This window comes from Bubalus kerabau, chromosome 18, assembly GCF_029407905.1.
Source record: "Bubalus kerabau isolate K-KA32 ecotype Philippines breed swamp buffalo chromosome 18, PCC_UOA_SB_1v2, whole genome shotgun sequence".
NCBI lineage: Eukaryota > Metazoa > Chordata > Mammalia > Artiodactyla > Bovidae > Bubalus > Bubalus kerabau.
The window spans coordinates 34,395,250-34,410,849 of record NC_073641.1 but is presented as its reverse complement, the minus strand read 5'-3'; the positions used below and the strand labels follow the sequence as shown (position 1 = coordinate 34,410,849).

The 15,600-nt window shown below is 38.6% G+C and overlaps 1 long non-coding RNA gene across 1 annotated transcript in view; it reads left to right on the top strand.

Annotated features, from left to right (window-relative positions):
* Positions 1 to 7,268: 7,268 nt before the first annotated feature.
* Positions 7,269 to 15,600, top strand: part of LOC129633094 (uncharacterized) — a 29,634-nt gene continuing 21,302 nt past the window's right edge. The window contains exon 1 of the long non-coding RNA XR_008704881.1: positions 7,269 to 7,289. This is a non-coding gene — a long non-coding RNA (uncharacterized LOC129633094). The remainder of the gene's footprint in view (positions 7,290 to 15,600) is intronic.

Here is a 15,600-nt window from a genome sequence, read left to right as displayed (position 1 = left end):
TGAAGTGTTCTTGCCCAGAAAATTCCATAGAGGAGCCTGACAGGCTACAGTCTATGCGGTTGTGAAGAGTCAGACACTACTGAGTGACTGAGCACGCACATACACATGGGGTTGCAAAGAGTTGAAGATGACTGAGCAGTTCTTTGAGTATGCATGCATTGAAGTATTGCACTTACATATATTGTAAATTCCAGAAGACAGTGTTATCAATTTTTGATGAAACAGTCATATGTATTAAAAAGAAATTAAAAGAAGAAAAAAATTTTAAAATAATAAAAGTAATCTTTTATTTTTTTCAAGATATAGGCATACCTCATTTTATTGTACTTTGCTTTATTATGTTTTATAGATAACTGTGTATTTTACAAATTGAAGTTTTGTGGCAACCCTGCACTGAACATGTCTATCAGCACCATTTTTCCAGCAACATTTGCTCACTTAATATCTCTGTCACATTTTGATAATTCTTACAATATTTCAAGCTTTTTCTTTTTACTGTATTTGTTATGGTGATCTGTGATCAGTGATCTTTGATGTTACCACTCTGACTTGCTGATAGCTCAGATGATGATCTGGAGAAGGCAATGGCACTCGACTCCAGTACTCTTACCTGGAAAATCCCATGGACGGAGGAGCCTGGTGGGCTGCAGTCCATGGGGTCTCTAAGAATCAGGCACGACTCAGAGACTTCACTTTCACTTTTCACTTTCATGCATTGGAGAAGGAAATGGCAACCCACTCCAGTGTTCTTGCCTGGAGAATCCCGGGGACGGGGGAGCCTGGTGGGCTGCCGTCTCTGGGGTTGCACAGAGTCAGACACGACTGAAGCGACTTAGCAGCAGCAGCAGATGATGATCAGCATTTTTTAGCAGTTAAGTATTTGTTAAGATATTTACATTGTATTTTTAAAATTAATTAATTTATTTTAATTGGAGGCTAATTACCTTACAATACTACGGTGGTTTTTTGCCATACATTGACATGAATCAGCCAGGGATGTACATGTGTCCCCTATCTCAAACTGCCCTCCCACCTCCCGCTGCATCCCATCCCTCTGGGCCATCCCAGTGTACCAGCTTTGAGTACCCTGTTTCATGCATCAAACTTCGACTGGTGATCTATTTCACATATGGTAATATACATGTTTCAATGCCATTCTCTCACATCATCCCACCCTCAGCTTCCCCCACAGAGTCCAAAAGTCTGTTATTTATATCTGTGTCTCTTTTGCTGTCTAGCATATAGGGTTGTCATTACCATCTTTCTAAATTCCATATGCTAATGCTATGCTAAGTCACTTCCGTCGTGTCCGACTCTGTGTGACCCCAGAGACAGCAGCCCACCAGGCTCCCCCGTCCCTGGGATTCTCCAGGCAAGAACACTGGAGTGGGTTGCCATTTCCTCCTCCAATGCATGAAAGTGAAAAGTGAAAGTGAAGTCACTCAATTGTGTCCGATTCTTCGCGACCCCATGGACTGCAGCCTACCAGGCTCCTCCGTCCATGGGATTCTCCAAGCAAGAGTACTGGAGTGGGGTGCCACTGCCTTCTCCCAAATTCCATATATATGTGTTAGTATACTGTATTGGTGTTTTTCTTTCTGACTTACTTCACTCTGTATAAAGGCTCCAGTTTTATCCACCTCATTAGAACTGATTCAAATGTGTTCTTTTTAATATATGAGTAATAGTCATTGTGTATATGTACCACAACTTTCTTATACATTCATCTGGCAATGGACATCTAGGTTGCTTCCATGTCCTAGCTATTGTAAACAGTGCTTCAGTGAACACTGGGGTACACATGTCTCTTTCAATTCTGGTTTCCTTGGTGTGTATGCCCAGCATTAAGATTGCTGGGTCATAAGGCAGTTCTATTTTCAGTTTTTTAAGGAACCTCCACACTGTTCTCCATAGTTGCTGTACTTGTTTGCATTCCCACCAACAGTAAGAGGGTTCCGTTTTTTCTGCATCCTCTCCAGCATTTATTGTTTCTGGGCTTTTTGATAGCAGCCATTCTGATCAGTATGAGATGGTACCTCATCATGGTTTTGATTTGCCTTTCTCTGATAATGAGTTATGTTAAGCATCTTTTCATGTGTTTGTTAGCCATCTGTATGTCTTCTTTGGAGAAATGTCTGTTTAGTTCTTTGGCCCATTTTTTGATTGGGTCATTTATTTTTCTAGTATTGAGCCGCATGATCTGTTTATATATTTTTGAGATTAATTCTTTGTCAGTTGCTTCATTTGCTATTATTTTCTCCCACTCTGAAGGCTGTCTTTTCACCTTGCTTATAGTTTCCTTTGTTGTGCAAAAGCTTTTAAGTTTAATTAGGTCCCATTTATTTTTTTTTGCTTTTATTTGCATTACTCTGGGAGGTGGGTCTTGCTGTGAAGATCCTCTGGGAGAGGATCTTGCTGTGGTTTATGTCAGAGAGTGTTTTGCCTATGTTTTCCTCTAGGAGTTTTATAGTTTCTGGTCTTACATTTAGATCTTTAATCCATTTTGAGTTTATTTTTGTGTATGGTGTTAAAAAGTGTTCTAGTTTGATTCTTTTACAGGTGGTTGACCAGTTTTCGCAGCACCACCTGTTAGAGAGATTGTCTTTTCTCCATTGTATGTTTTTCCCTCCTTTGTCAAAGATAAGGTGTCCATAGGTTCGTGGACTTAGCTCTGGGCTTTCTGTTTTGTCTACTGCTCTGTATTTCTGTCTTTTTGCCAATACCATACTGTCATATAGCTTTGTAGTGTAGTCTGAAGTCAGGCAGGTTGATTCCTCTAGTTCCATTCTTCTTTCTCAAAATTGCTTTGGCTTTTCGAGGTTTTTTTGTATTTCCATACAAATTGTGAAATTATTTGTTCTAGTTCTCTGAAAAATACTGTTGGTAGCTTGATAGGGATTGCATTGAATCTATAGATTGCCCTGGGTAGTATACTCATTTTCACTATATTGATTCTTCTAATCCATGAACATGGTATATTTCTCCATGTATTTGTGTCATCTTTGATTTCTTTCATCAGTGTTTTATAGTTTTCTATATATAGGTCTTTTGTTTCTTTGGGTAGATTTATTCCTAAGTATTTTATTCTTTTTTGTCACAATGGTGAATGTGATTATTTCCTTAATTTCTCTTTCTGTTTTCTCATTGTTAGTATATAGGAATGCAAGGGATTTCTGAATATTATTTTATATCCTGCAACTTTACTATATTCATTGATTAGCTCTAGTAATTTTCTGGTGGTGTCTTTAGGGTTTTCTATGTAGAGGATCATGTCATGTGCAAACAATGAGAGTTTTACTTCTTTTCTAATCTGGATTCCTTTTATTTCTTTTTCTTCTCTAATTGCTGTGACTAAAACTTCCAAAACTATGTTGAATAGTAGTGGTGAGAGTGGGCACCCTTGTCTTGTTCCTGACTTTAGGGGAAATGCTTTCAGTTTTTCACCATTGAGGATAATGTTTGCTGTGGGTTTATCATATATGGCTTTTATTATGTTGAGGTATATTCCTTCTATGCCTACTTTCTGGAGAGTTTTTATAATAAATGGATGTTGAATTTTGTCAGAGGCTTTCTCTGTATCTATTGAGATAATCATATGGTTTTTATCCTTCAATTTGTTAATGTGGTGTATCACATTGATTGATTTGCAAATATTGAAGAATCCTTGCATCCCTGTGATAAAGCCCACTTGCTCATGATGTATGATCTTTTCAATATGTTGTTGGATTCTGTTTACTAGAATTTTGTTGAGGATTTTTGCATCTGTGTTCATCAGTGATGTTGGCTTGTAGTTTTCTTTTCTTGTGGCATCTTTATCTGGTTTTGGTATTAGGATAATGGTGGCCTCATAGATGAGTTTGGGAGTTTACCTTCCTCTGCAACTTTCTGGAAGAGTTTGAGTACGATAGGTGTTAGCTCTTCTCTAAAGTTTTGGTAGAATTCACCTGTGAAGCCATCTGGTCCTGGGCTTTTGTTTGTTGGAAGATTTTTTATTACATTTTCTATTTCTGTGCTTGGGATGGATCTGTTAAGATTTTCTGTTTCTTCCTGGTTCAGTTTTAGAAGATTATGGTTTTCTAAGAATTCATCTGTTTCTTCCAAGTTATCCATTTTATTGGCATATAATTGCTGATAGTAGTCTCTTATGATGCTTTGTATTTCTGTGTTGTCTGTTGTGATTTCTCCATTTTCATTTCTAATTTTGTTGATTTGATTCTTCTCCCTTTTTTTCTTGATAAGTCTGGCTAATGGTTTGTGTATTTTATTTATCTTCCCAAAGAACCAGCTTTTACTTATGTTGATTTTTGCTATAGTCTCCTTTGTTTCTCTTTCATTTATTTCTGCCCTAATTTTTATGATTTCTTTCCTTCTACTAACCCTGAGGTTCTTCATTTCTTCTTTTTCTAGTTGCTTTAGGTGTAAAGTTAGGTTATTTATCTGATTTTTCTCTTGTTTCTTGAGGTAGGCTTGTATTGCTATGAACCTTCCCCTTAGCACTGCTTTTACTGAATCCCATAGGTTTTGGGTTGTCATGTTTTCATTTTCATTCATTTGTATGCATATTTTATTTCCTTTTTTATTTCTTTCATGATTTGTTGGTTATTCAGAAGCATGTTATTTAGCCTCCATATGTTTGTATTTTTAATAGTTTTTTTCCTGTAGTTGACATCTAATCTTACCACATTGTGATCAGAAAAGATGCTTGAATGATTTCAGTTTTTTTGAATTTACTAAGGCTATATTTATGGCCCAGAATGTGATCTATCCTGGAGAATGTTCTGTGTGCACGTGAGGAAAAGGTGAAATTCATTGTTATGGGGTGAAATGTCCTATTGATATCAATTAGGTCTAGCTGGTCCATTGTATCATTTAAAGTTTGTGTTTCCTTGCTAATTTTCTGTTTGGTTGATCTATCCATAGGTGTGAGTGGGGTATTAAAGTCTTTCACTATTCTTGTTAATTTCCCCTTTCATACTTGTTAGCGTTTGCCTTATGTATTGAGGTGCTCCTATGTTGGGTGCATATATATTTATAATTGTTACAGCCTCTTCCTGGATTGATCCTTTGATATTATGTAGTATCCTTTGTCTCTTTTCATGGCCTTTATTTCAAAATCTATTTTATCTGATATGAGTACTGCTACTCCTGCTTTCTTTTGGTCTCTATTTGCATAAAATATCTTTTTCCAGCCCTTCACTTTCAGTCCCTTGATTTGAGGTGGGTCTCTTGTAAACAGCATATATAGGGGTCTTGTTTTTGTATCCATTCAGCCAGTCTTTATCTTTTGGGTGCTGTATTCAACCCATTTACATTTAAGGTAATTAATGATAGGTATGATCCTGTTGCCATTTACTTTATTATTTTGGGTTTGAATTTATAAACCTTTTCATGTTTCCTGTCTAGAGAAGATCCTTTAGCATTTGTTGAAGAGTTGGTTTGGAGGTGCTGAATTCTTTTGCTTGTCTGTAAAGCTTTTGCTTTTTCCTTCATATTTGAATGAAATCCTTCCTGGATATAGTAATCTGGGTTGTAGGTTTTTCTTTCATCACTTTAAGTATGTCCTGCCATTCCTTTCTAGCCTGAAGAGTTTCTGTTGAAAGATCAGCTGTTATCCTTATGGGGATCCCCTGTGTGTTATTTGTTGCTTTTCCCTTGCTGCTTTTAATATTTGTTCTTTGTGTTTGATCTTTGTTAATTTGATTAATGTGTGTCTTCACCTTGGGTTTATTCTGTTTGGGACTCTCTGAGTTTCTTGGACTTTGTTGGCTATTTCCTTACCCATTTTAGGGAAGTTTTCAACTATTATCTCTTCAAGTATTTTCTTATGCCTGTTCTTTTTGATTTCTTTTTCTGGGACTCCTATGGTTCGGATGGGGCATTTAACATGGTCTCAGAGCTCTCTGAGATTGTCCTCATTTCTTTTAATTCTTTTTTCCTCTCTGCTTCATTTATTTCTACCATTCTGTCTTCCATCTCACTTTTCCTATCTTCTGCCTCAGTTATTCTACTCTTGTTTCCCTCCAGAGTGCTTTTGGTCTCAGTTATTGCATTATTCATTGTTGATTGACTCTTCTTTATTTATTCTAAGTCCTTGTTGAATGTTTCTTGCATCTTCTCAATCCTTGTCTCTAATCTGTTTATCTGTAACTCCATTTTGTTTTCAAGATTTTGGATCATCTTTACTATTATTCTGAATTCTTTTTCAGGTAGACTCCCTATCTCCTACTCTTTTTGTTTGGTGGGCATTTATCATATTCCTTTACCTGCTGAATATTTCTCTGCCTTTTCATTTTGTTTAGATTTCTGTGTTTGGGGTGCCCTTTATGTAGGCTGGAAGTTTGTGGTTCCTCTTTATTGTGGAGCCTGCTCCCTACAGATGGGGTTGGACTAGTGGCTTGTCAAGGTTTCCTGGTTAGGAGAGCTTGTGTCCATGTTCTGGTGGGTGGAGCTGGATCTCTTCTCTCTGCAGTGCAATGAAGTGTCCAGTAGTGAGTTCTGGGGTGTCTATGGTTTTGGTATGGCTTTGGGCAGCCTGTCTTTTAATGCTCAGGGCTGTGTTCCTGCTTTGCTGGAGAATTAGCCTGGTATGTCTTGTTATGGAACTTGTTGGCTCTTAGGTGGAGCTTGGTTTCAGTGTTGATACGGAGGCTTTTGGATGAGCTCTTGTCTATTAATGTTCCCTGGAATCACGAGTTCTCTGATGTTCTCAAGTTTTGGAGTTAAGCCTCCTGCCTCTGGCTTTCAGTCTTAGTCTTAGAGTAGCCTCAAGACTTCTCCATCCATACAGCACAGATGATAAAACATCTAAGTTAATGGTGAAACAATTCTCCACAGCAAGGGACACCAAAAAGGTTCACAGAGTTACATGGAAGAGAAGAGGAGGAGGGAGATAGAGGTCACCAGGAGGAGAAGAGGGAGAGTCAAAGGGGAGAAAGCAGTCTAGCTAGTAATCAATTCCCTGTGTGCTTTCCACAGCCTGTAACACCCAGAGAGATTCACAGAGTTACTTAGAGAAGAGAAGAGGGAGGAGGGAGATAGAGGTAACCAAGAGGAGAAGACGGGGGAGTCAAAAAGGGAGAGACCAATCTAGCCAGTAATCAGTTCCCTAAGTGTTCTCCACAGCCTAGAATACCTAGAGAGATTCACCGAGTTAAGTAGAGAAGAGAAGGGGAAGGGAGGAGATAGAGGTGGCCTGGGGGAGAAAAGGGAGTGTCAAAACGGGAGAGAGCAATCAAGTCAGTAATCGCACCCCTAAGTGAAAGTGGATACTGAAGATTAGATTCTTAAAGGTACATAACTGATAGCAAATACCAAAAAGCAAATATTAAAAATCTAGTGTAGAGGCTAGACTCTCAAAATACAATATTAAAAATACAAAACAAAATCACAAAAATTGTGAAAAATATATATGAAGTTTGCTTTAAAATTAGGGTCTTTTTTTGGCAAGGTAACAGGAGGTTATAAAAATGAAAATTAAAGGAGAAATGAACTTGAACTACAAAAATTAAAAAGTGATAATTGTAAAAATATATTTAGGAATGTCTCTGGAGCTTTTGTGGGCAGTGTGGGGTCACTTCAGTTTCAGATAGTTCCTTGTTCCAGCTTGTACTTGTTCGCAAAGTCTGTAGGCCGCCTCCAATACTTAGTCAATGTTAACTACAGGGTTTTAATCTGTTGTACCTGTCACTTCCAGAGCGATTCCCTATTCTTTGTTTATTTTGACTTCCTCTGTTTGCAAGTCTCTTTGGTGTCTAATTTCTGCCCTGACACAAAGGGGTGAAGGTGGTCACTTATTTAGGCTCACTTGTTCAGTTGTGTCGTGGGGAGGGAGGAACACTGCAAACAAATATCGCTGACGTGTATGGGGAGTGCTCGCAGTGTATGGACCGCATTGCCTTTGCCCCAGCTCACAGCAGCATGTGCTTTCCGGGTCTACACTGCTCTGGCTCCAGGGTGCTCTGCAGGGCACTGTCCAAAGCAGGCCCTATGTTTCATGCACTTCCCAGGTCTAAGCCACTCAGGTTCAGGTTCTTGGGTTCTCCTCAAGGGCACAGACTTGGTTGGGCATGCATTTTGTGCCCTTCCCGAGTCTGACCAGCTCAGGTGACCAGGTGCTTGGTGAGCACACTGTTCCAGGTGTGTTTTAATCACACCCCTGGTCCTGGCTGCTCGGCTTCCCAGGTGCACTGTGAGAGCACCATCTCAGGTGTGCCATATATCTCTTTTGGGGAGCTGATCTCAGGCTGTGGCCCTCCTGGCAGATGTCAACCATCCAGGATCCTAGGAAGACGTGATTAGCAACTGGGAGCCTGCTCACAGTTTGCTGGAGGATGCTGGTCTCTGGGGCCGAGAGTAGAGCAGCCCCTTGCCTTCCGGCTCTGGCTGTTGCACACCTGCCTCTCTGCCTCCGGTGGTGGTGGGGAGGGGCCTATATGCAGCCGGGTAGCTCTCCTTTGGTATTCACTCAATCCTTTTGCTCTGAGAATGGGCCAGGCTGTGAGTTATAGCCTTTCACAGGAAAGTTCTCTCTCTTTTTTTTTTTTCCTTTCTGGCGATCTCACAGTTTGGGTTGCTATCTCACATTATCCCCTTCAGATTGTCCTCAGGGCATTGAGGCCTGGTCTTTACGCTAAGGACCGATGATACCACCCACACCTCCCTGTCCAGATCCCCCTCGCTGCTGGTGGATACCAGCCTCTGGCCTACTTCTCTGCTGGCAGTTGCAGTTAGGTGCCTATTCTGTGGGTTGTTTTTTTTTTTTTTTTTTTTTTTCTTTTCTCCCAGTTATGTTGCCCTCTGAGATTTCAGAACTCCCCACAGACCCACCTGTGAGAGGGTTTCCTACTGTTTGGAAACTTCTGTTTCACAACTCCCTCCTCAGGACGGATCTCCGTCCCTAATTCTTTTGTCTCTCTTTTTGTCTTCTATATTTTGTTCTACCTCCTTTCAAAGAGAATGGGCTGCCTTTCTGAGTGCCTGGTGTCCTCCGCCAGCATACAGAAGTTGTTTTGTGGAAGTTGGTCAGCATTCAAATGATCTTTTGACGCATTTGTGGGGGAGAAAGTGGTCTCCCTGTCCTATTCCTCCACCATCTTGGGACTGCCCCCCCTTACATTGTATTTTTAAACATAATACTGTTGCACACTTAATAGACTACATGAGTTTGTGCATGCTCAGTCACTCAGTCGTGTCCAACTCTTTGTGACCCCATGGACTGTAGCTTGCAAGGCTCCTCTGTCCATGGGATTTCCCAGGCAAGAATTCTAAAGTGGGTTTCCACTCCAGGGGATCTTCCCAACCAGGATCAAATGCATGTCTCTTAATGTCTCCTGCATTGGCAGGCGAATTCTTTACCACCACACCACCTGGGAAGCCTACAGTATACCGTAAACGTAACTTTGTATGTATTGTGTTAGCCAAAAAATTCATTCGTTTTTTCTGTAGGCTGATTCTAGTAGTGCTTAGTTGTCTTTAATTTCATTCAAAGCAGTTTTGTTAGATTGTATTGTAACAGTTCTCATATCAGCATGCATTAAAAAACTTACCAGCATTGGTGAATTTTTGTGTAGCCATTTTAATGTTGAAGATGGAAGATAAAAACCTCATTTTTGGCATGTTATGCTGTATTATTTAAAGAAAGGTAAAAAACATAACTGAAAAGCAAAGATTTGTTCCGTGTATTTAGAAGGTGCTGACCCTGATCAAACATGTCAAAAGTGGTTTGCAAAGTTTCATGCTGGAGATTTCTCTCTGGATGATGTTCAGACCAGCTGAAGTTGATAGTGATCAAATCAAGACATAATTGACAACAATCAATGTTATACCACACAGGAGTTAGCTGACATTCTCCAAATATCCAAATCAAGCATTGAAAATCATTTGCACCAGCTTGGTTATATTAATTGCTTTGATGTTTGGGTTCCACGTAAGTCAATTGAAAAACTTCTTGACTATATTTCCACATGCAATTCTCTACTGAATGTGACAAAAGCATTCCATTTTTAGAACAAATTGTTATGGGTGATGAAAACTGTATACTGTACCATAATGTGGAATGGAAGAGATTGTGCTTGAACAATCACCAACCACACCAAACGCCAATCTTCATCCAGAAAAGGTGAGGCTATGTATATTGTGGGATTGGAAGGGAGTCCTCTATTAGCATCTTCTGGAAAACCAAATGATTAATTCCAACAAGCAGTGCACCTAGTACTACTAGGAAAACAATAGAATGGGAAAGACTAGAGATCTCTTCAAGAAAATTAGAGATACCAAGGGAACATTTCATGCAAAGATGGACTCAATAAAGGAGAGAAATGATATGGACCTAACAGAAAGAGAAGATATTAAGAAGAGGTGGCAAAATTACACAGAACAATTGTATAAAAAAGATCTTCACAACCCAGATAATCACGATGGTGTGATCACTCACCTACAGCCAGACATCCTGGAATACAATGTAAAGTGGGCCTTAGGAAGCATCACTATGAACAAACCTAATAGAGGTGATGGAATTCCAGTTGAGCTATTTCAAATCCTAAAAGATGATGCTGTGAAAGTGTTGCACTCAATATGTCAGCATATTTGGGTTAGGGTTAGGGAAAACTCAGCAGTGGCTACAGGACTGGAAAAGGTCAGTTTTCATTCCAGTCCCTAAGAAAGGCAATGCCAAATAATGTTTAAACTACCGCACAATTCCTCTCATCTCACACGCTACTAAAGTATTGCTCAAAATTCTCCAAGTAAGGCTCCAACAGTATGTGAACTGTGAGCTTCCAGATGTTCAAGCTGGATTTAGAAAAGGTAAAGGAACCAGAGATCAAATTGCCAGCATCCGTTGGATCATCGAAAAAGCAAGAACATTCCAGAAAAACATCTATTTCTGTTTTATTGACTATGCCAAAGCCTTTGACTATGTGGATCACAATAAACTGTGGAAAATTCTGAAAGAGATGGGAATACCAGACCACCTGACCTGTCTATTGAGAAATTAGTATGCAGGTCAGGAAGCAACAGTTAGAACTGGACATGGAATAACAGACTGGTCCAAATAGGAAAAGGAGTACGTCAGGGCTGTATATTGTCACTCTGTTTATTTAACGTCTATACAGAGTACATCATGAGGAACGCTGGGCTGGAAGCACAAGCTGGAATCAAGATTGCCAGGAGAAATATCAATAACCTCAGATATGCGGATGACACCACGCTTATGGCAGAAAGTGAAGAAGAACTAAAGAGCCTCTTGATGAGGATTAAAGGAGAGTGAAAAAGCTGGCTTACTGTTCATCATTCCGAAAACTAAGATCATGGCATCTGGTCCCATCACTTCATGGCAAATAGATGGGGAAACAGTAGAAACAATGGCAGACTTTATTTTGGGGGGCTCCAAAAATCACTGCACGTGGTGACTGCAGGCATGAAATTAAAAGATGCTTGCTCCTTGGAAGAAATGTTTTGACCAAACTAGACAGCATATTAAAAAGCAGAGACATTACTTTGTCAACAAAGGTCCATCTCGTCAAGGCTATGGTTTTTCCAGTAGTCATGTATGGATATGAGAGTTGGACTATAAAGAAATCTGAGCACGGAAGAATTGATGCTTTTGAACCATGGTGTTGAAGAAGACTTTTGAGAGTCCCTTGGAGCACAAGGAGATCCAACCAGTCCATTCCAAAGGAGATCAGTCCTGAGTGTTCATTGAAGGGACTGATGATGAAGCTGAAGCTCCAATACTTTGGCCACCTGATGCGAAGAGCTGACTCATTTGAAAAGACCCTGATGCTGGGAAAGATTGAGGGCGGGAGGAGAAGGGGATGACAGAAGATGAGATAGTTGGAAGGCATCACCAACTCAATGGACATGAGTTTGGGTAAACTTTGGGAGTTGGTGATGGACTGGGAGGCCTGGCGTGCTGCAGCCCATGGGCTCACAGAGAGTCAGACACAACCGAATGACTGAACTGACTGAGTGCTCCCAGTTAGACCAACTGAAAGCAGTACTTGACAAAAAGTGTCAAGAGTGAGTCAACAGAAAATGCATTATCTTCCATCAGGGTTATGCACAACTGCATGTTTCTTTGATGAATAGGCAAAAACTGTTACAGCTTAGTTGAGATGTTCTGATTCATCCTCTGTATTCATCAAACATTGTAACTTTGGATTTCAATTTATTTCAGTCTTCACAAAATTCTCTTAATAGAAAAAGTTTCAGTTTCCTGGAAGACTGTAAAAGGCACCAGGAAGAGTTCTTGGCTCAAAATGATAAAAAGTTTTGGAAGACGCAATTATGAAGTTGCCTGAAGAATGGCAAAAGGGAGTGGAAAAAAAGGTGAAACTGTTATTCAGTAAAGTTCTTGGTGCAAATGAAAAATGTGTCTTTTATATTTATTTAAAAACCAAAGAAACTTTTTGACCAATCCAATATTTGGGAACCGAACAATTTGTGTGACTCTATTGTGATAATTTGCTTTATTGTACTGGTATACCAATACCAGTACTGGTATGCCAAGGTATGCCAATATATATAAAATCATTGGTTGACAATTTTATTCTCTCAGCCCTTCAAGATGTTCTTTTTTTCTCTTCTATACTCTAATTTCCAATAAGTCATTCACTAATTGCATCTTCAGTCCTTTGAATATAATTTTTTTTTTAACTGCTTTCAAGTTTACTTTTTATCTTTGTTTTCAACACTTTCGTTATAGTGCATCCAGGTATGGTGTCTTTATATTTATCCAACTTAGAGGTTGTTAATGAACATATTGAATATAGAAATTCATCTCATTAACCAAGTTAGGAAATTTGGGGTCATTATTTCTTCAAATATATTTTATTCTCCTTTTTCTCTTCTTTTCTTCCCTTTTAGGTCTCCATTGTATAACACCATAAAATATGTTGTTATTTAACCTATCCCTGACTCTTTGCTCATTTTTTTTTCAATCTTTGTTCTGTAATTTGGGCAGTTGCAATTGATTAATATCCCTCAAACTCCTCTTTTATCTCTATCCTCTTGTTAAATAAACCCCAAGAAATTTTCAATTAGATGTCATGTTCTACAATTTTCTTTTTTTTAAGTTTATTTTTCTTCTCAGATTTTTTTCATTGAGAGGATACATTCCTTTACATCACTGAGAATGATTGTGATGGCTACTTAAAAATCCTTGTCTGTTAATTTCAAAATGTGAAAGAATGGATTTCAGTTGATATTCTCTTATTAAGGAAAAGAGTGTCATTCTCATTTTCTTTGTTATATTGAAGAATTTTTTATTGTATCCTGAAAAATAAATATACTAAGTTGTGGGGACTCTGGAATCTGTTATTTTTCTCCAATAGTTCATGTTGTTTTCATTTGAACAGTTAACATGTTTAGATATAAATTGCAGGTTCTATCCAGTTTGGGCAATAGCTGTACTCTCAGTTCATATCTTTGTTTAAGTGAGCAGCATAAGTGGTTTTGAACACAAGATTCAGACCAAGATATAGACAGAGAATTAGGGGATTCCCTTCCTAGTTTTTTCTTTTCTAAGACTTCCCCTTGTCTCTCTAATGACTGCAATTGGCCTGCGTTGGTAGGCTTATTCCTCATGCCCCAGAGGCTGTGATTATTCTACCAGTTCCCCATGCTACAATGTATATATACCAATACCTACCCACAATCTACAAGTTAAAAAAAAAAGTGGGAAATCACTCTGTCAAACTTCTCAGAGAGTGTATATTTTCTACCAAAATTTGCCTGCTTCTCTTGACAGTTTAGTTGTATCAGGTAACTGCTTTTTTATATTATATTCTCTGTGGAAGAGTTAGCCCAGTAGTAAATTGTTGGGCCAAAAATCATTTTGACACTATAGCTATGTCACTTTATATTATTTTTTAGTAGTTGCTGTTTTGTTGTTCAGTCGCTAAGTTGTGTCTGACTCTCTGGGACCCCATGGGCAGCAGGCTCCTCTGTCCTCCACTATCTCCTGGAGTTTGCTCAAATTCATGTCCATTGAGTTGGTGATGCTATCTAATCATCTCATCCTCTGCTACCCTCTTCTCCTTTTGCCTTTAGTCTTTCCCAATATCAGGGTATTTTTCAGTGAGGCGGCTCTTTGCATCAGCTGGCCAAAGTATTAGAACTTCAGCTTCAGCATCTGTCCTTCCAATGAATGTTCAAGATTACTCTAGGAATTATAATATACATTTGGAAATAAACTCTTGGGTTGACATTTTTATTTCAGCACTTTAAAGATATAATTAATTACCTTTGGCTTCCATTGTTTTTGATAAGTGTCAGCCATCTATGCTATTTTTGTTCCCTGAATTGATTGAGTTATACTTCCCTGGCTACTTTAGCTTTCTCTCTCTCTCTCTTTTTTTTTTTTTTGAAGACTTATTTATTTTATTTTTTCACTGTAGTGAGTCTTTGTTACAGTGCATGGGCTTTCTCTAGTTGCAGTGAATGGAGGCTACTCTTTGTTGTGGTGCACATGCTTCTCATTGCAGTTGCTTCTCTAGTGCAGCACAGGCTGTAGGTGCGAGGGCTTCAGTAGTTGCAGCACATGGGCTCAGTAGTTGCGGTTCTCAGGCTCTAGAGCTGGGCTCAGTAGTGGTAGGGCACAGGCTTAGTTGCTCCATGGCACATGTGATCTTCCTGGACCACATGGATCACTAGACCACCAGGGAAGCCCTAATTTTTTTTTTTAATTTTTAATTTTCAATGGTTTGATCTGTCTCAGTGTGATTTCTTAGTTTTGAACTAAAGAACTGAACCTGTTGGATCTCTGGCTGACCATCAGTTTTGTAAAATCTTTAGCCAATATATTTAAATATTTCCTTTGTCCAGTTCTTTCTCTTTACAGTTTCTGGAACTCCCAGTTACAAATATATTAGATCATTTGACATTTTGTCCCACAGGTCTCTGATAATATTATTTTTTATTATTTATTTATTTGCCACACCATGCAGCTTATTTTTTTTCTATTCTACCTAGTTTCTTATATATAATTCATTTTTTTAAAATTGAGTCATACTTTTTAATTCTAAAATTTTCATTCTCTTAGAGCTTCTCTTTTTCTGCTAAAATTACCTTTTCATTCATTCTTTCTTTTCTACTACATTCTTTAACATATTTAAATACTTATTTTAAAAATCATTTTAAATTAATTTCATCATCTAGGTCATTTGGGAGCCTATCTCTCTATTGACTATACTTTCTCTTGACTTGGGGCCACATTTTTCCTTTTTCATTATATATTTCCTATTTTAAAAAATTATATGCAGAGAATTTTTCCTTAAGAGAATAGTAGATTGTGAAATAGGTAATACTTTTTATTTTGTCTTTTGTTTTTTAGGCAATTTCATTCATCCTTCCTATTTTCATCAGTCAGGCTTGGTTGACTTGGAGCTGGACCATATCTTTATTTAACTTATCTCTTCTGCAAATCAGATCATATCTTTCCATTGATGCCAATCCCCAATATGTTATGCTACCACCAAAGAACTGGTCTCATTGATACCATCTGGAAAGGGATTGGGTTGCCTGTATAGACAGTTTCAGTTCATCTCTAGATATAATTCTAGCAGAGTCTTGAAACCTAAGCACTGAATAAAAATGTAAGAG